Below are 21,061 nucleotides of genomic sequence, written 5' to 3'. Positions count from 1 at the left end.
GTGGCACAGAACTTCGAACAGCTTCAAATACCTTTCTGCCTGCTCAGACTCTGCCAGGCAAAGTTTCAGCGGCACATGATGTTTGTCTTTCTTTTAAGTGACTACCATAGCTTGATTGGTTCTGGCTCACGTAGAACAAGAACAGCCTGGGTTCAGAAAGATTGGGGATTGTAATTAGCCTCGCTGCTCTTGAGGTAGGGAGGGGTGAATTATTCAAGAACACTGTTTGGTTATTACTGTAAGAAGTCTCACAACACCAGGTTAAAGTCCAACAGGTTTATTTGGTAGCAAACGCCTCTAGCTTTCGGAACACTGTTCCTTCGTCAGGTGAGTGGAGAGTTCTGATCAGAAACAGGGCATATAAAGGCACACACAGGTTACAGAATACTGATTAGAATGTCAGTCTTTACAGCTAATCAGCTAACCAAGTCTTAAAGGGGCAAACGATGTGAGTGGAGATAGCATTAAGCATAGGTTAAAGAGATGTGCATTGTCTCCAGACAAGACAGTAAGATGTTGAGATGTTGCAAGTTCAGGCAAGTCATGGGGTTACAGAAAGTGTGACCTGAACCCAAGATCCCGGTTGAGGGATCAGTTTCTGCTCAGCGACTTATATTAAACCTATATTAACACTTCTTATTGTGTTTACCCCAGTCCAATGCCAGCATCTGCATGTCATGGTTATTACTGTTACAGAGTATGAGGGATATCGGGTGAGGACAAGATAGGGGCTATGCAGTGATTTTCCTCTAAAGGTTGAATAACCACCTGACACCGCTATCTAGGGATAGGGCCGACTGGATGAGGTACTGAAAGGGAACCTGGGAATATATTTGGAAATGCCTTGGGATTTTGGGCAAATATCCTGTGTTCCATCAGCAACTTTTCCTGCCTTTGGGAGACATGGAGGCACAATTAGCAGAGATGGATAGTTCATTGGGAACTAGGAGATGGAGCAATCAGACTTCATGTAATCAGAGCCCTATGAATACGTTCAAGCAGAGTTGTCAATCCTTGGAAACTGATCAAGAATCTGAATCCCTCATTCATTTTTATTCCAGGCAAAGTCACTTCTATTTTAAATTCCTTTGACTTTGTGCCATGTGTTGCCTAACTTGGTTTTGATGCAAAAACACTTTAAAGAATGATCTGAGGGCACGGTGGAACAGCGATTAGCACTGCTGCCTCACAGTGCCAGGGACCCAGTTTAATTCCAGCTTCGGGTCACTACCTATGTGGAGTTTGCACTTTCTCCCCTTGTCTGAGTGGGTTTCCTCCAGGTGCTCCGGTTTCCTCACACATTCCAAAGATGTGTGTGTTAGGTTGATTGGCCATGCTAAATTGACCCTAATGTCAGGGAGATAGCAGCGTAAATACATGGGTTTACGGGGATAGGGGCTAGGTGGGATTGTTGTTCATGCAGACTCGATGGGCCAAATAGCCTCCTTCTATACTGTAGGGATTCTATGATTCTATCATGCACTAGATAACATAGGATATTTTACAAACTTGCTACAGAGTTCTTTTAGTATTGCAAGAACCTGAAACATCCTCACCCACATTCTCAACATGATCATAATTTTGTTGGCTAAAAGGTTGGATTGCCATTCTGCTGTAATTACTCGCATGGAACTCCAGTAGTTCCTGTGTCACGGTGGCATAGTGGTTAGCACTGTTGCCCCACAGTGTCAGGAGCCAGCTTCAATTCCTGGTTTGGGTCACTATCTGTGCAGAGTCTGCACATTCTCCCCATGTCTGTACAAGTTTCTTCCAGGCACTCCGGTTTCCTCCCACAGTCTGAAAGTCATGCTGGTTAGGTGCATCGGCCATGCTAAATTCTCCCTCAGTGTACCCAAACAGGTGCCAGAGAATGGCGACTCTGGGATTCTCTTCACATAACTTCATTGTTAATGTAAGCCTACCTGTGACACTAATAAATAAACTAGGGCAGCATGCTCCTGAGGCTTTCAGTCAATGGCTGGAGGTTTGGAGGCTGGATCTATCCCCTCAGTGCCATCTCCCAGAAATTGATGAAAGATCACTTTCCCAAAATGCTGTCAGATGTTTTGTTACAATCAGTAAAGAAACTTTAAACTCATCTCAAATTACGTATTTTACTTGAATGTATAATTAAAATTAGGCCACTTTGGCACAAGTTTTAGGGTACAACTAGCTGACAACACTTCCTTAGCATTCAAAATCTTTTAAGACTTGCATTTTTAGAGGCTACAGATGCAGTTTTGAATTAGCAAAAGTGCCAACTCATGCCACATTCCTCTGTACACTTGTTTTCAGATCGGCAATTAATACCTGCCTAAGGAACATCAACAGAGGAACGCAGAACAAACACATACGAGCCAAATTTTCTCAAAAGCATTGAGAATCTGCAGTCAAGACTATTCACAGAGCTCGACCTCGCTGGTGTCAGTGGTGTGCATTACAGGACTCAGCCAATTAACAAACAGTTGACAAGTCACCATTGCCAACAGGAATCAGCTTCTGGGAAAAGCCTAGGTGGGATTGTTGTCGGTGCAACCTCGATGGGCTGAATGGCCTTCTTGTGTACTATCGGTATTCTATGATTCTAAAAGCACTCAGAGATGGGAACAAGCTGGGCATCAAATCCAAACCATTTCTCTCCAAATAATCCCATCTCCATGACCTCCAAAGCCATGTTCCCAGGGCAGGGATTTTGCTGACCTATGTGTGTATATCCAAACTTGACCTGATCACACAATAAGTCAATTACTGATTCCCCTAAGGTCCTGGAAATATCTTCTGAATCTTTGTATCCGAAATAGCTGAGTTTCAGTATTTAGAATGGTATTCATAAGGCAAATACAAATAATATCTTTGTTTACTTTTGTAGCAGTGTACATAGCAGATGACTATACAATCAGAACAAATAAAAGCACTAGTTAAATAAAATATTCTCAGCGCTATTACAATCCTGTGGGAGGAAAGTGAAGAAAGGGTGGCAGAGTGGTTAGCACTGCTGCCTCATGCTGCCAGGGACCCAGATTCAATTCCAGCCTTGGGTCATCTCTCTGTGTGGAGTCTGCATGTTCTCCCCGTGTCTGCATGGGTTTCCTCCAGGTGCTCCGGTTTCCTCCCATACTCCAAAGATGTGCGGGTTGGGTTGATTGGCCATGTTAAATTGTCCCTTAGTGTTAGGGGTCTATCAGAGTAAATAATGGAGTTATGAGGATTGGGCCTGGGTGGGATTGTTGTCAGTTCAGGCTCGATGGGCCGAACGGCATCCTTGTGCACCCTAGGGATTCACTGATTCAATGAAAGTCTGATTGAGTGGATGATACCTCCCAACATGGCTGACGACTCAGCTAAAAATGTGAGTAATCTTAATAGATCCAATGTTGTATTGTACCTTCAAAGTTACTGTTGGTAATATTAACAACTTAACATTCCTGATGAGTGACTAATCTGTGTCTATTGATATGCTGCCTACTAATTTGCATGAGTGTTGCATGCAACCAGCATCTAGCCACTAACCATACAGCAAACCTCAACAAGAGGCCATAATTTCTGTGGGCAAACAGCACTTAAAGCCAGCCTGCACTTTTTAAAAGGGAAGGAGCATTCTGACTGGTGTCAGTTGTGAAAGAGAATCTAAGCAGCAAGAAAAATAAGTTATGGAACAATTGGAGAAAGAACATGTTCAGAGGTTCCCAGATGTCACACTGGGTGTCTTGGAGCAGGACATGCAGAGGAGAAGAAATGTCATCAGTGGACAAGGAGACTCTCGAGACAAACTTTATGAAGGCAGTGAGACCAGACAACCATCATGGTCAATGCAGGAACCAAATCTCAAGGACCTGGCCTCAGTACCACAAGAAGTTCAATGACTTTACAGGAGTGATCAAGGTCAGCAAATATATCATCAAATGCTTTAACAAAAGAGACAGTGATGGCCATCACTGGAGTGGATATCAATGAGGCCATGGCCAGGGGCAGGGCTGAAATGATCTAAAATGGCAACTTCATACCTAATCCTCCTTTTCACAATGCAATTCCTCTCACATCCCATAACTGCTCTAATTTACAAACAACACATGATTTAAGCTTACACCATCTGTTTCCCTCCCCATGTGCCTTTCTCCTTTCCAATGCTCAAGAATGGCAACCTGGCCTGGCAATGGAAGAAGCGTAAGAGGTGGAAAAGCAGTATGATGGTTATGAAGGAGAAACAGCGTCTCTTGCTCCTGCAGCCACTAGTGCACATACTTTCAATAGGTTAGAGACTGGATCTGCACTTGATCAGACAGTGGGCACAAGTGGCTTTCAGACAGAGCAGAAGACAACAATGGAATCATAGAATCCTTATAGTGTAGGAGAAGGCCATTCAGGCCAAAGAGTCTGCACCAACAAAAATCCCACCCAGGCCCTATCCACGTAATCCCACATATTTACCCTGCTATTTCCCCTGACACTAACAGGCAATTTATCATGGGCAATCCACCTAATCTCTACATGTTTGGACTGTGGAAGGAAGCTGGAGCACCCAGAGGAAACTCAAGCAGACACGTGGGGAGAATGTGAAAACTCCATAGACAGCGACCCGAGGCCGGAGTTGAATTCCGGTCTCTAGTGCTGTAAGGCAGCAGTGCTAACCATTATGCCACCTCGCTGCCCATCCTGAACTTGCTTCCAATTTCCAGCCTTGCCTCATCTGGTCCATTCCTGACCAGAAGTGTGTGTCTGCAGTGTTTTTGGCACCAGGAAACCTGGCATTAAGGAGCCAACTTTTCGTAGCCAAAATGTGGCCATTCTCCGTTAATCCATTTATCATTTACTTTAAATGGTTCAGCACCCTCCATTGAAATGTAGTAAACAGAGAAATGTCATACAAAGATATTAAACATTTATCCACTTTAAGCACCAACAGTAATTTTCAGCTTTATATTTTTGCTGAGAAAGTGGAATAACAAAGCTGATATAAAATACACAAATAGCATTATCTTTCTACACTTACCAACAAGGTCAATGCAGCCCTGTCTGACAAACAGGTGTAGATAATACTTCACAGCTGCTCTGCAGTGGTTACGTAAACCAGCAGGAATGACTCACCTGATGAAGGAGCAGTGCTCCGAAAGCTCATGCTACCAAATAAACCTGTTGGACTTTACCCTGGTGTTTCTAAGCAAGTTAAAACTTGCTTAGAAATAGGCAGCATAGCATGTGAAGAAAAAAATTTAGATTGCTTATCAAGTCCAAATTGTGACTCAGATCTTTAAATGCAACTTTAATCTAATTTAGCTTTACACCCCAAGTCAGTACAATTTTTATTTGTTACTCTGTGCTGCTTCTATTTCATGTGGCTGGAAAATTAGAAAGATTTACATTTAATTTGGTTGCCTCATTGGTGGACTAATTGGCGGGGAGGTGGTGGCTTTGTGGTAGTGTCGCTGGAATATGCAGGTTCGAAACCCATTCTGCCAGATGGTGAAATTTGAATTCAATTAAATTAAAGGTCTAATAATGACCATGAAACTATTGTTGATTGTCGTAAAAGTTTATTTGGTTTACTACTATACTTCAGAGAAGGAGATCTGCTGTCCTTAGCTGGCCTGGCCTACATGTGACTCCAGACCCACAGCAATGCAGTTGACTCTTAGATGCCCTCGGGCATGGGTAACAGCAACGTTCACATTCCATGAACGAGTAAAGAAAATAATACCAAGTTAGAACACCAATATCTCAGAGTGTCAACAATTTGAGGATTTGTAAGTTTTAGGCAAACAAAACTCTATGCATAGAACTTAGGTTTCCATGGTACATGGATAAAAAATGTTTGGACAATTCCATACTAAAATCATACTATGAGTTATCTAACTGATTCATAAAAGAAAGTATGACAAACAGAAACTATGTATTGGAAAGTTTGAAAATTGTTAAATATATCCAACCTTATGAACGTGCTCAGAGCAATGAAACACAAAGTTATAAATCACATCACTGTTAAGTTACTTTACTTTTAGCTCCCCCATTTTTATTGTTAAAATAATACAGACCTATTGTCCATTGTGGTTGATTCATGTCTGCAAAAATTGTTAGTATCCAGAGAGGCAGAGATCAGATTGCACATCATGTGCAGATGTGATGAGATCACAAACACAAATTTCCTTCAGTAAGCACTTCTTAGCAATTCTGGGTTAGTGTTTCCCCATTAGAGGAAGTATTTGTAATAAGAAAACTGCTATTCACATTTTTGATGTCATCTGAAAAAGTCAAATGAAGATATCTGACTCCTAACTGTGAATGTCAACAGTCCAAACAAAGATGAAATATGAGGAGGTGACGGCCCAGTGGCATTATCGCTAGACCCCAGAAACTCAGCTGATGTTCTGGGGACCCAGGTTCAAATCTTGCCACGGTGGAATTTGAACTCAATAAGAAATATCTGGAATTAAGAATCCATTGATGATCATGAAACCATTGGCGATTGTTGTAAAACTCCATCTGGTTCACTCATGTCCTTCAGGGAAGGAAATCTGCTGTCCTTACCTGCTATTCATGTGACTTCAGAGCCACAGCAATGTGGTTGACTCTCAATTGCCCTCCAAGGGCAACTAGGGATGGACAATAAATGCTGGCCAGCCAGAGATGCCCATATCCCATGAATGAATTAAAAAAAGGGAGCATTCCAATTGCAAAGTAGAAAGCAAATTGCAAATTTGGGAAATTAGTTACATGAACTGGAAATATACAACAAGACATCAGCGGCTAAATAAGCAAAAGGCATTCATGTTGTATTCTTGTAGGAAGCATCTATCTGCCGTTTCCATTATAGATGCTTAGTCATCTTTTACGAGTTTCTAATTTTTGTCGTTGATCCTTACACATCACAGTCATTGCTAAGTATGAATTACCTTTTAATTTACCTTCGCTCATAAAAGAGTTGTTGGAATGAATTGTAAGCAAATTGAATGGTCTGAAATGTACTTTTGTGCTACACATATTGCAGTTACTGGTCAGATACACTAGTCTCAGCAATTGTTCCAGTCAGGCAGTACTCTGTTTTAGTAGTACAATGTCCTGAGCAATGCCTGAACTAATCAGAATCAAGTTGCCTAGTTTAAATTTTCACACAACATTTGACAGTTAATAGACAGTCACGTTAACTGGTGCATTCACCATGGCAATGCCTCTACCAATCAGAGTCAAATTATCAACCAATCAGCACTCTCTTCTTATACAGTATAACTTGTTTTCCAACGATATTTGTATTCTTGCAAAGTGACCTGATGAGTGAAAGATCAAAAATTTTGACATGCCACTTTTTTCAGCAATACTCTCTTTGTACTACACAGTTGGATCTACAACTTACCTGTCTGGGAGGGACATCTTTGCACAACTGCTCTTTCAAATTTAAATATTTAGGCAGCACATGTGGCAGAATTGCCACTTGTAAAACATTTGCATTAATGGTAAGTCGATTTCTGTTTATAAAGTATCATCCATAGGTCCACTGTATGTCTGCGTTCTTTTTAAAGCCCTTTTATATATGATTTTAAACCATTGTGGAGCCAACCTCCTCATGATAGTTTCACATGGCTAAACTGCAGAAGCGCATCAAACCTATACAAAATCATGCTACAACTTTAGCATCAACATTGCAATTCACAGAATCACAGAATACCACGGTGCAGAAAAGGCACTTCGGCCCATCGAGTCTGCACCGACGCATGAAATGCCCTGACCTGCCCACTTAATCCCAATTGCCAGCCGCTTGGCCCATAATTTTGAATGTTATGGCGTGCCAAATACTCATCCAGGTACTTTTTAAAAGGACGTGAGACATTCTGCCTCCACCATCCTCCCAGGCAGTGCAATCCAGACCATCACCACCCTCTGAGTAAAATGGTTTTCCTCAAATCCCTTCAAAACTTCCCATCCCTCACTTATAACTTGCATCTCCTCATAATTGACCCTTCAACTAAGGGGGACAGCTGTTCCCTATCCACTCTGTCCCTGCCCCTCATAATCTTGAACACCTCGATCAGGTCGCCCCTCAGTCTTCTCTACTCCAACAAAAACAACCCAAGCCTATACAACCTGTCTTCATAACTTAAATGTTCCATCCCAGGCAGCATCCTGGTAAATCTCTGCAACCCCTTGAGTGCGTTCATGTCCTTCCTACAGCTGGAGTACTGCACACAGTACTCCAGCTGTGTACTGCACACAGTACTGCACACAGTACTCCAGCTGTGTACTGCACACAGTACTCCAGCTGTGTACTGCACACAGTACTCCAGCTGTGTACTGCACACAGTACTCCAGCTGTGTACTGCACACAGTACTCCAGCTGTGTACTGCACACAGTACTCCAGCTGTGTACTGCACACAGTACTCCAGCTGTGTACTGCACACAGTACTCCAGCTGTGTACTGCACACAGTACTCCAGCTGTGTACTGCACACAGTACTCCAGCTGTGGCCTCACCAAAGTTCTATACAACTCCATCATGATCTCTCTGCTTTTGTAATCTATAGCCTGATTGTAGAGTATAAGAAAAATTAAACATCAATCAATCAATCAAAACTTTAAATACCTATGTCAGTAAAAGGATAGATTTAATGCTTCTTGCATATCTGTGTCAAATATACAAGGATACAGCCAACCTACAACAGCTAAAGAGGCAGACAAAACTAATGGCTCACATGTTGAGTTCAGGGAGCTTGTCTGAAACTAAACACTTTATTTGATCCTTATGGAACATTTATCTCCTCTAAAACCAGTGATTGATGTTTCATTAGCGCAGAAAATAAAAAGCATGGAAAATTTGTCATTGAGTATATGTTTTGAACTGAACTACAGATTCCTAACTAATGCTAACTTATAACAGTTTGATCAGTTTAACACTTGGGCCACACAAAAGCCAGGCAATGACTACTTCCAACAAGAGAGAGAATCCAATCACCTCTCCTTCACACTCAATGACATTACCATATCAAATCCCCCATCATCATCATCCTGGGGATCATCACTAACAAGAAACTTAACTAAACCAGCAATTTAAATATTGTGGTACAAGACAAGGTCCGACACTAAGGATCTTGAGGTGAGTAACTCACCTCCTGATTCCCCAAAGCTGTCCATATTTCACAAGGCACAAGTCAGGAGTGTGAGGAAACACTCTCCACTTGCCTGGATAAGTGCAGCCCCAAACATAAGTCAGCACAAAGCAACTTACTTGACCAATACTCCATCCACCACTGATGCAACAAGGTTGCAGTGTCTACCATCTAGAAGATGCACTGCAGCAAGTTACCAAGGCTTCTTAGACAGCTTCGCTCAACGGTACAAGCTCTATCATCTAGAAGGCCCAGCTCAAGAGGCATAAGGAAACACAAATTGTTCTGAATTCTGCTCCAAGCCACACACCATCCTGACTTGGAAATACATTGTTGTTCCTTCATCATTGCCTACATAATAGCAAGACTGAAGGAATCCATACTACAATGATGCACTCACACCACCAGCAATGTATTGCAGATCCACACATTTGCTCTTACTGTAGAATTCTGTTGTTCCATAACTGGACGGTGACAAAATCAGAATTTCTGGAAAGCACACATAAGCTTGTTCAGTCCATGTAAACTTAGTTATTTATTTATTAGTCACAAGTAAGGCTTACATTAACACTGCAATGAAGTTACTGTGAAATTCCCCTAGTCACCACACTCCAGCGCCTGTTCAGATCAATGCACCTAACCAGCACATCTTTCAGACAGTGGGAAGAAACTGGAGCACCCGGAGGAAACCCATGCAGACATGGGGACATGCAAACTCCACACGATGACCAAAGCCAGGAATCAAACCCAGGTCCCTGGCACTGTGAATCAGCAGTGCAAACCACTGTGCCACCCATTTAATGTCCACTGCTCTCACTCGGAAAGCTCTCTTAGTTAATTTGCCATGGTTTTAATAAATTGATCAGAACTAACTGTATCATTGCCTGGTGTGCAGACTATGGTGAGAAAGTGGCATCATGACTTTGCACACGTGACTACATTCCAGATCTCTGAGCAACACAAACAGCTGACAGTTATGATGCTTGTTCATAGTTTGATAACTCCCTGATGATCTATTGCGCGACAGTAATTAAAAAACAATCAGAAGATACAGCCAGAAAAATGGACAAATGTAAAATAAAGCTTGGCTGGCTGAAAGAGCCACAGGCATCAGTACAACTGGAAATTTTGGCCTCTTTTAGATCAAACCAAATAAACAAACTCAAGTTAAATCAGGACAAAGTAAAAGGGGCAGCTCCCCAAAAGAAGGGGGAACAACCCGAAGAAAATCAAATTACAAAGGAAACTTGAAAACATCAAATGATAATGTGATTATTAGGGTCAATAATGCACCCCAACCCCTGCGGTGCCCACCGAGTGCGGAAAGCGACTGGAAATTTTGGCAATAGGAAGAGATTAATCAGATCTGTGGAGCCAGGAAAATTCATGATGTCACAAAGGATGGAACATGCTTTTGCACTGAAGTCTCTGAGCTGCTAATGTCTGCTACAGCGCTGTGCAAATAGATCAAGTTGAAACTGGTTATTGTGCCTCAAGTAATATAGGAATAATTACTTACATGAATCCTGAAGGTATCACAACAGAAATTATTGATACAAAGATATTAACTGTATAAGAAAGTTCTACAGATCAAAATAATGAGCAGGCAAAGCAGATCAAGGGAAATACATCACAACCACCCACCAGAGAGACTATTGAGACACTAAGGCACCAGTGAAGAGCCATGTCTTGTCCTGCTGTAGTGTCCCCCCAGTGGGTTCCCAATTTTGGAGGGAGGGTGGGCAGGGATTACAGTAACCTCCTTAAGACAACCCCATGTCCCTTGGGAATCAGCATCCACAACCACAGCCATGGCTTGAAGTTACCCCATTCTCCTCCAAATATCAGTGCCTGACTGGCCCAGCTCTAAACCTGCCTTCGTGGTCGTCTTGGCATCAAGGCACCCTCCCCATCATACTGCAATTCCAACAGTGGCCAGCTATAATGGTGGCGATGTTGAACTGTCAGTCCATTGATTGGGCCAGCAGTTCGGGGGCAGGGGGGGGTTGCACTCAAATGAGTGACAGGGGCACTCAATTGAATGGTGGTTCTGATGGCGAGCTGCTGATTGGCTGCCGCTGGCAAAATGCCATCCTATGGCCCCACTACCATCTGTCATTGTAGGGTCTGTGCCCTCTTTCGGCTGCAGTGGTGAAACTTAGCCTTGAGTCGGCGGAATCTCTGATGGGATCTTTGGAAACTGGTCAACAGAAGAAAAGTTCCCTTCAGTTGCAATTGAAGTAAACTATTGTGATAACATGAAGGTGAAAATTAGGTGCTGCTTTTCCAAAATAAGTTCGAGAAGACAGTCCTGTCCAAGTCTCTGCTGTTTTCTGTCAATGGTAGAAAATCATTTTGACATTGATTTTGCTGGATTGATAATCTAGGGGAAATTCATCCTCTGTTACTTTCCCCAGCAGTTTATTTTTCGCCCAACAGATTCCCTTTCACCTTCGGCTATCAAAAAAGTTGTCTTGGTGCCAAGTCCTTTGTAACACGGTAAAAGGTGTGTCCTATTACATTAGACTATTCCAAGAAAAAAAATCAACAAACAAGGCGCTCAGGGTGGAAACCTGATCTTGGAGCTGAGTCCTGCCCTGCAATGTTCTGCATCTTCGGCTGCGCTGAGCCGCAAAGCAGAACTGGAAGTAAAGTGCAACCCTGTAGAAAGTCACTTGTTAATACCTGACTCCCCAGAGAAACAGATCTCCCCTGCACCTCCCTCTCTTAGTATTTCTCCTCTCTCTCTCTCCCCACTTTCTCCCTTTCCTCTCCCTCTCCCCTCTCCCTTCCTCTCTCTCTTTCCCTCTTCTCTTCCTCCTCTTTCTCGCTTTTCCTTCTTCCCTCCCCTCTTTCCCTTCTCTCCTTCCTCTTTCTCCCTCTCTCCTTCCTCTTTCTCCCTCTCTCCTCTTTCCCTCTCCCCCCTTTCTGTCCCTCCCTCTTGCCTCTCCTCTCTCTCCTTCCCTCAGTCTCTCTCCCTCTTTCTCTCTCTCTCCCCTTCCTTCACCCTCTCCCTCCCTCCTTCCTTCCTTCTTTCTCTCTCTCCACGCTTGAGCCCAGACAGAGTGAATGGTAAATCGACCAAGCTTCTCCATGGTAACCGCTCCAGCTGCCATGAGCAACCAGACGGAGCGGGGCAGCTGCTCTGAAGTTGAAAGCTCTCTCGCTTTTCCCCCGCTCGCAACTTTCCTCCCGCGACTCTATCAAAGCACCAACCTTTGCAGTGTGAGTGGAGAGGCTGGATACAGCAGGACAGGGTTGGCAGTCCCGGCAGGGTGGGTAGACCTGGCAGAGTGGTAGACCTGGCAGAGTGGGCAGTCCCGGCAGAGTGGGCAGTCTCCCGGAGTACGGACACTATCGCTCTCAGCCTAGCCTGACGTCAATGTGCAACCCGAAGCGTCTCCAGTGCAGCGAGTGGGCAGCAGGCAATCCTCCTGTTGCCTTGTACTCAATGTGCATGTTTATTCATGTGTGCAACATTACAATATCCGGGAGCTATTCTTGGAATCCCTTCAACATTGTGCAATTCCCCATTAGCTGTTCCTTCTGAAACTTTGTGACAAGTAGCACTGTTTCCCTTTTCTAATATTTTGGAATTAATCTGTCTGAATTCCACTATTTTAATTTAAATTCCCCCCCCCAAAAAAAGGGGAAAATATAAAGCATCATGTTTCCTTTCGTTAATATTCATTTCTTTGACTGTCAAGACGTGGGGGTGTGGGACAGCAATGGGACAGCAGCTCCAGCCTCCCCATCGGACGAGTCAGTGGCAGGCATCAAACAAGTGCCTGGTTGACTCAATTCAAGTGTTGCCACCGACCTGGGCTGCAGCCCCCTTAGTTGTTAGCGCAGAATTCCCTAAATTAATAACAGGCAGAAAAAGGCTGTGGTATGTTTTCGGGAGAAAGATAGATTTGCTCAGTTGATGAGTATCTTCAAGACTGAGATGTATGGACAGGATTATGGTAGACATTCAGTCACAATCTTATTGAATAGTTGAGCAGCCTCAAGGGTGTATTTAATCTCCTGCATACAGGAACTGAGGCAGCAAGGCAGGAAGTCTGAAGTCTCCAGTAACGATCACACATTCCAGTTTTAATCATGCTGTATAAAGTCATGGGATATATATATATTAGTTCCATGCAGTAAGTACATAGTTGGGTGTCATATTGAACAATGTACCTACATTCATCCCTGTAACTTTATTAATTCTTTGTAATTTATGAGTCCTTCCTTTAGCCTCACTTAAAGCCACAAGAGTTTCCATGAAACCCGAAGCCGTCCATAGTATTAATCTGATTTTCAATTAATCTTCTATTGTGACTTGAATGGGATATAATGAGAAAAAAAATGAAGATAAAGATTTCTACATCAACCATCTCCCAAAAATCATTAAATTATGGAAGGAACCATCTGCGGCATCCTCATAATTATTGCAAGGGTGTTGTAGTACAAAAATAAAGACTTGCTACAATAACAGAACTTTCATGAGATCAACCTGGAGGACTATGCACGGTTTTGGTTTCCACATCCAAGAAAGGATATTTTTGCATTGAAAGTGTTATAGCAGAGGCTCGCTACATTGGTTTCTGAATGAAGGATGTCCAGCGTTGAGAGGCTGAATAAATTGGGCCTATACTGTCTGAAATCTATAGATGTGCAGGTTAGGTGGATAGACCATGCTAAATTGCCCCTGAACCTCAGGGGGACTAGCTAGGGTAAATGCATGGGGTTCTGGGGATAGGACCAGGGTGGGATTGTGAGTTGGTGCAGGCTCGATGGGCTGAATGGCCTCCTTCTGCACTGTTGGATTCTATGAGTTCTATGAAGTTTAGAAGAAGGAAAAGTGATCCCCACTGAAAGACGTTCTGAAGGGGTTTGATAGGATAGACACTGAGAGGTTGTTTCCCCTGGCTGGGAAATGCAGAATATGGGCACAGCCTCAGGGCTAAACATTCAGAACTGAGTTGAGAAGAATTTTTTTTTACTCAGAGGATTGGAATTGTTTACTGTAGAAGATTGAGGGCGTTCCTTCATAGAGTATGTTTATGGTTAAGGTAGACAAATTGTGATCTCTCAGAGAATCAATGGATATAGGCACCAAGCAGGAAAGTGCAATTAAGGAAGAGAATTGGCAATGATTCTGTTTAATGACAGAGCAGACTCAAAGGGCCACATGGCCTATACCTGCTCCTATTTTTTATCTTATCAAGCAACAAAATAAAGTTTAAAGTTTATTTATTAGTGTCACAAGTAGGCTTATATCCACAATGCAATGAAGTTACTGTGAAAATCCCATTGTCGCCACACTCCGGTGCCTGTTCGGGTACACTGAGGGAGAATTTACCATGGCCAATGCACCTGTGCACCAGACTGTGGGAGGAAACCAGAGAACCCAGAGGAAACCCACACAGACATGAGAAGAATGTGCACAGACAGTGACCCAAGCCAGGAACTGAACCCAGGTCCTTGGTGCTATGAGGCAGCAGTGCTAACCATTGCGACAAAATGTTCACCAATGCCCATTTCAAATTTTGGCAGTACCATTCATTCTTATCATCAGACATCACCATAACCTTGATTCACTCATGGATGCAAGAGCCAAATACCAGAAGAGAGGTGAGAGTAGCAAATTGGTTACTTTCATAGCCAAATTAAAGTTTAATTCTGAAAATGCTAAGAAAAAACTTGCAAGTTCACTGCTTGTCTGGTCACTGTGGCTACATGAGTTCTTTAGACTCTAGGCTTGAGTTGAAGCCATGTAACTGCAATTGCTGGAAATAGTTTCTTTTTAATCTGTAATCTGCCTCCTCTTCCAGAAATTGATGGGTTTTGTACCTGAGATTTCTTTTGATGGAAAATGCAGTATTTGGGTGCTGGATTCTTAAACAACAAGAGATTTGGTCTTAAATAGGGAGAGGAGAGAAGGGAGCTCCTTGCTACTTCATTGGCAGCTTTCCAGACTACTGACTGCTTCTGTCTTTAGTAGTTTATATTAAAGAGATTTCAAAATGGTTACTTCAGTTACATGACCTCTCTTTCCCGTAACGATTTCAGAAGGAGTTTTTTTATTTGATGGCAGAGCCCAACACTTTCTTTTGTTCCATGGCTGGGGGCTGAATGGATTCTGTGATGTCCCTTTTATTAAAGGGATTCTGTGATGTCCCTTTTCTGTTAGAGAGGTAGTCATATAGAAATGGAAAATGAAACGTCCAGTACATTTCAGTAATTCCCTTAGCAGTAGTTCTTGACATCCTTAGGTGTGATATTCCAGAGGTGGTTGTCATGCAATTCACATTGGAACTTTCCAGAAGGTAGTCAACTTGCAATACCAGACATCAGGTGATTTATGGCAGCCATTTTTAGTCAGTGTGTTTTCCTGTTTTTGAAAAGTCCTTTTTTAAATGGTTCAACAAATGTTTGTTCAGACATGAAATTACAGATTAATATAATTCATGCACAAATCACATCATTGTGTCATCCAGGACAGTTTGTCTGATCAGTGTTTCTGCCACCTGATTCAATAATCACCTCAGCACACTGTAGCTGCACTGTGTGTGATCTCCATGATGCATGGCGGTAAGTCATCAAGTTCACTCCAATAGTACACTCTCCCCTGAAACCTTTACTACCAAGAGTGAGAGCAGCAAAATTGTAGCAATATTAGTGCACGCACGCACACACACACACAGATAGATATACACACCATCCAGGCTTGGGCCTATATCACACTTGCTTCATAATTGATGTTTTAGAATCTTGGAATTCCCTATCTAACACCATTTTGGGAGCAGCGTCACGACCTGAATCATAGAATCCCTACGGTGCAGAAGGAGCCTATTCGGCCTATCAAGCCTGTGCCAATAACAATCCAACCCAGGGCCTGTACCTATAAACTCCTGTATTTACCCAGCTAATCCCCCTGACAGCAATTTAGCATGACCAATATTGAAGTTTTAAAGAATCGCTGGCAGATGAAATGATGCAAATATTCAGCACCATCACCACAAGGATTGGAACAGTTGAAGGAGAAGGCTTACCACAACTTTCCCGGGATAATGAGACTTGGGCAATAATGTGCGCTTTTCCATGTCAACCATATTCCAAAAACAACAAACAAAAGATGTTTTGCCTACATCAAAAAATAATTGCCTCAAAACAATCAATTATTTGTGAATTGTTTTGAGCATCGTAAGGATATAAGGCAAAGGCAAAATATGATTGCAAGTTTGTTTCATATAATAATCAATTCATGGAAATTAAGCAAAGAAATTACATTTACTGCACAAAATATGTTATTTTCATCTTCCTAACAGTAACTTCCCTGGAAAAGAAGATGTATAAAGGGATTTGTTGAGTTGAATTTGTCATAGAATTCCTACAGTGCAGGAGGCGGCCATCGGCCCACTGAATCTGCACCATCCACAAACCTACGCAGGCCCAATCCCTATAACCCCATGTAATTACGCTGCTAATCCCCTGATGCTATGGTCAATTTAGCATGGCCAACCCATCTAACCAGCACATTTTTTTTTGGAGTGTGGGAGGAAACCAAAACACTTGGAGAAAACGCAAGTAGGCACAGGGAGAATGTGCAAACTCCACACAGACAGTGACCCGAGGCAGGAATTGAACCCGGGTCCTTGGCGAGGTAATAATGCTAAACACTGTGCCACCATGCCACCCGTTAGGAATCAATATATTTTTCAGAGAGAACTGGCTGCTTTATCATTTATTTGAAAAAGCATCACATTCATGGATCAACTTTGACCTAAGTATTTGCATCATTGCACCTGCTAGTGATTCACAACAATGGAAATTCGTAACTCCATCAGACACCTGAGAAAATCTATATTTTGAACTTCCTCATAGGAAATACAACTTCTTCCCTATTTGAATTGTTTCTTGCACTCAGCCACATGTATTAGTTTTGCTGTTACATTCACAAAGCAGTAAATACAGTGGAAGTATGAATGCTATAATTATGATCCAAAACATAGAAGTAAAGATTTTTTTTACCAAATCGCATGCAGAAGTCACATATTTGCTCAGGCATACGTGAGTTGCAAAACAGAAGGAAACTTTGTTCACCCAGTACAAGGCATGTTTTGCCATTTGACCATTCAAGTTACAAAAGTACAGCATTAACCCGATTGACTGCATATTCCAAATTTTAAAGTAAGCCTGAATTTTATTCTCATTGATAAATGCAAACTGTTAACGTAGTCAGGATAATTCACCGAGATTTAAAAATTATATTTCCTCTGTGACAAACGGAATAAACAAGTTAATTTTGAAGTCACCAGAAGGACAGAAAGGACAGCTTCAGCTGCTTAAACTACTAGGATAATAGAAGGGAGTCTTCATAATACCTAGGGCTCAAGATATGTAACTTAAGAAGTGTTGTAATACACAAAAATAGACTCTGTATTTATGGGTGTGATATAAAGTCTGACCACATGAAGTCAGCAAGTAATTTAGGTAGAATGAATATGCTTAATTGCAATGCTAAATAATAGACTAATGAGCTCTTTAGCAAATTTAAAGCAGTCTCAAAAAAACCCAAATGATTTTCTCGAGTATGCTTGAGGATTATGCAGTCCCCTCTTACCTATTTCTATGTACTATTCCTCCATCATATTGTCCACAAATTCAACAGTGCAGTGACATTTGGTAACTGTATAATGCTCTGGCTGCGATTCCATGGAAATTGAGCTGAGAGTTCTATTACTGCAGAACAGACAGTTGCTTTGCAATAAAAGTTGGAAAGCAAATTGATTGACAATGCAGGCGATTCCTTTGCTAAATAGCACAGCCTGAAGATATTGAGGCAGTATCCTTGATCACTATTGACAATGTTGTCCTTATGGTGGAGGTTGGTTGCAAGACTCTTTGCAGCAGATGGCATAACTACAAATCCACCTCCATGCTGACTTATGAGAAAATAAAGGAGATTATATAGAATGGCTAGGAATATAGACAACAGAAACATGCCATTCTGCCAACTCTTCTGTGCTTATATTCATGCTCCAATCACAAAGCCATGCTTATACCAAAAATGATTTTATGGTCTGAATTTTGCACCCCCCTCTGGTGGAATTTGAGAATCATAGAATCCCTGCAGTGCAGAAGAAGGCCATTTCAGCCCACCAAGTCTGCACTGACTTTCCGACAGAGGACTCCACTCAGAACTTTTCCATTAACCCTGCGTATTTACCCCGCTAACCCCCCCCCCACTAACCTGGGGACACTAAGGGGAAATTTAGCATGGCCAATCCACTTTACCTGTACATCTTTGGAGTGTAGGAGGAAACTGGAGCACCCAGAGGAAACCCACCCACTCTCGGGGAGAATGTACAAACTCCACAGTCACCCTAAGCCAGAATTGAGTGTGAGTCCCATGAAGCAATGGTGCTAATTACTTTGCAACTGTGCCGCCACTGTTACAGATTCCCTCCAGAATTCCACCCTGACCCAGACACAATTTTTCACTCAGATGGAAATGCTGTCCTTAAGGGCCCTTAAATCAGGCCCTTGCCATCTAAAAATTTCAGGACTCTGCATTTACTGAATGACAACCACTTGATTAATTTTCAAAAGACTGAGATAACATTCTAGTGATCTGAAACCACAGTTTCAAAGGGGGCTGAACATTGGTGTCACTGTACATGACAAATTCCATTAAGTGGAGTCAACCTATCTTCAGGAACCCATCAAATATATATGGGGATTGCACAATGGTTAGCACTGCTGCCTGACAGTGCCAGAGACCTGGGTTCTATTCCTGGTTCGGATCACAGTGTGGAGTCTGCATATTCTCCCTATGTCTGTGTAGGTTTCCTCTGGGTGCTCCTGTTTCCTCCCACAGTCTGAAGGACATGCTGGTTAGGTGCATTGATCATGCTAAATTCTCCCTCAGTGTACCTGCACAAACACCAGAGTGTGGTGACTAGGAGATTTTCACAGTAACTTCATTGCAGTGTTAATGTAAGCCTACTTTGTGATACTAATAATTAAACTTTAATCACCTAAGAAGAAAGCAAATGAACCATACCTCCTGAACCATTCACAGGTCATTCAGAATCAACTTGATGGGGTACAAGCATTAGACACAATTGCTTCAGTCTAAGACTGTTTAAGAGAGGAATTAACCCAGCCATAAACTAAGTTGACGCATTGGCTATCGTCATTGGCTAATCCGTCATTAAGGAGGAAATTGCGAGGCATCTTGAAGGGAATTGCTTGATAGGGCAGACGCAACACGGTTTCATTAAAGGGAAGTCGTGTCTGACAAATTTACTGGAGTTCTATGAGGATGTGTCTAGGGCGGTGGATAGAGGAGAGCCGGTGGATGTGGTCTTTCTGGATTTTCAGAAGGCGTTTGATAAGGTACCTCACAAGAGGTTACTGCAGAAGGTCAGAGGACATGGAGTTGGGGGTAGGGTGTTAGCGTGGATAGAGGATTGGTTGTCAAATAGGAGGCAGAGAGTGGGGGTCAATGGGTGCTATTCGGATTGGCGGTTGGTGACTAGTGGGGTGCCCCAGGGGTCGGTGCTGGGGCCTCAGCTATTTACCATTTATATAGATGATCTGGAGGAGGGAACCGAGTGTAGGGTGTCGAAATTTGCTGATGACACCAAGATTGGGGGAAAGGCAAATTGTGCGGAGGGTGTGGAGAGTCTGCAGAAGGATCTAGATAGGCTGGGCGAATGGGCCAGGAAATGGCAAATGGAATTTAATGTTGGCAAGTGCGAGGTGGTCCACTTTGGTAGGAAGAATGGTAGGAAGGACTATTACTTACGTGGCGAAAAACTGCAGCAGGCGACGGTGCAGAGGGACCTCGGGGTCCTTGTGCATGAGTCGCAAAAACCCAGCCTGCAGGTGCAGCAGGTGGTCAGGAAGGCGAATGGGATGCTGGCCTTCATAGCGAGGGGGATTGAATATAAAAGTAGGGAGGTCTTGCTGCAGCTGTATAGGGCATTGGTGAGGCCGCAGCTGGAGTACTGTGTGCAGTTTTGGGCGCCGCACCTGCGCAAGGATATTTTGGCCTTGGAGGGAGTGCAGAGGAGGTTTACTAGGCTGATACCGGAGTTGAGGGGGTTGAGCTATGAGGAGAGGCTGAATAAACTAGGCTTGTACTCGTTAGAGTTTAGAAGAATGAGGGGAGATCTCATTGAGACGTATAAGATGATGAATGGGATGGATAGGATAGAGGTGGAAAGACTCTTCCCGCTCAAAAAAGACAGTAGGACTAGGGGGCACAGCCTCAAGATAAAGGGGGGGCGGTTCAGAACGGAGTTGAGGAGGAACTTCTTCACTCAAAGGGTGGTGAATCTCTGGAATTCTCTGCCCGTTGAAGTGGTGGAGGCTGCCTCGCTAAATATTTTTAAGAAGCGGGTTGATGGGTTTTTGATAAGAGAGGGGATCAAGGGTTATGGGGAGAGGGCGGGAAAGTGGAACTGAGCCACGACAGATCAGCCATGATCTTATTGAATGGCGGGGCAGGCTCGAAGGGCCAGATGGCCTACTCCTGCTCCTATTTCTTATGTTCTTATGTTCTATGCTAAATTCTCCCTCAGTGTTCCTGAACGAGCACCTAGGGGATTTTCACAGTAACATCATTCCAGTGTTACCGTAAGCCTACTTGTGACTTCATTACAGTGTTACTGTAAACCTACTAAATAAATGTAAAAAGTGGTCTAAGGGGAAGAGGAAATAGAGGGAGCCCTCTTATCCACCCGCACTCCTGTCCTCTCATCCTTTCCTTTCAGCAGATCTTTCTATTATTTTCCTCTCATGTATTAGCTCAGTTACTTTTTAGAAGCATCTAAGCTACAGTACTTCTCTCAATGACTTCCTGAAGTACTGAGTTCCACGTTCTAGTCCTGCATTGAGTAAATCAATTCCTCCTTGTTCCCCTAGTGGATTTAATAGTGACTGTCTTGTATTTACGACCTCTCGTTTTGGGT

The 21,061-nt window shown here is 42.9% G+C and overlaps 1 protein-coding gene across 1 annotated transcript in view; it reads right to left on the bottom strand.

The window, feature by feature from the left end:
* Positions 1–12,511, bottom strand: part of arhgap40 (Rho GTPase activating protein 40) — a 119,087-nt gene extending 106,576 nt beyond the window's left edge. The window contains exon 1 of the mRNA XM_080204783.1: positions 12,309–12,511. The gene's annotated coding sequence lies outside the window, so the exon portion shown is untranslated. The remainder of the gene's footprint in view (positions 1–12,308) is intronic.
* Positions 12,512–21,061: the final 8,550 nt, after the last annotated feature.

The sequence above is a fragment of the Carcharhinus amblyrhynchos genome, chromosome 16, assembly GCF_965287045.1.
Source record: "Carcharhinus amblyrhynchos chromosome 16, sCarAmb.v2.hapA, whole genome shotgun sequence".
NCBI classification, from domain to species: domain Eukaryota; kingdom Metazoa; phylum Chordata; class Chondrichthyes; order Carcharhiniformes; family Carcharhinidae; genus Carcharhinus; species Carcharhinus amblyrhynchos.
Note: the sequence above shows the minus strand (reverse complement) of the source record. Positions and strands in the feature narration are given on the sequence as shown.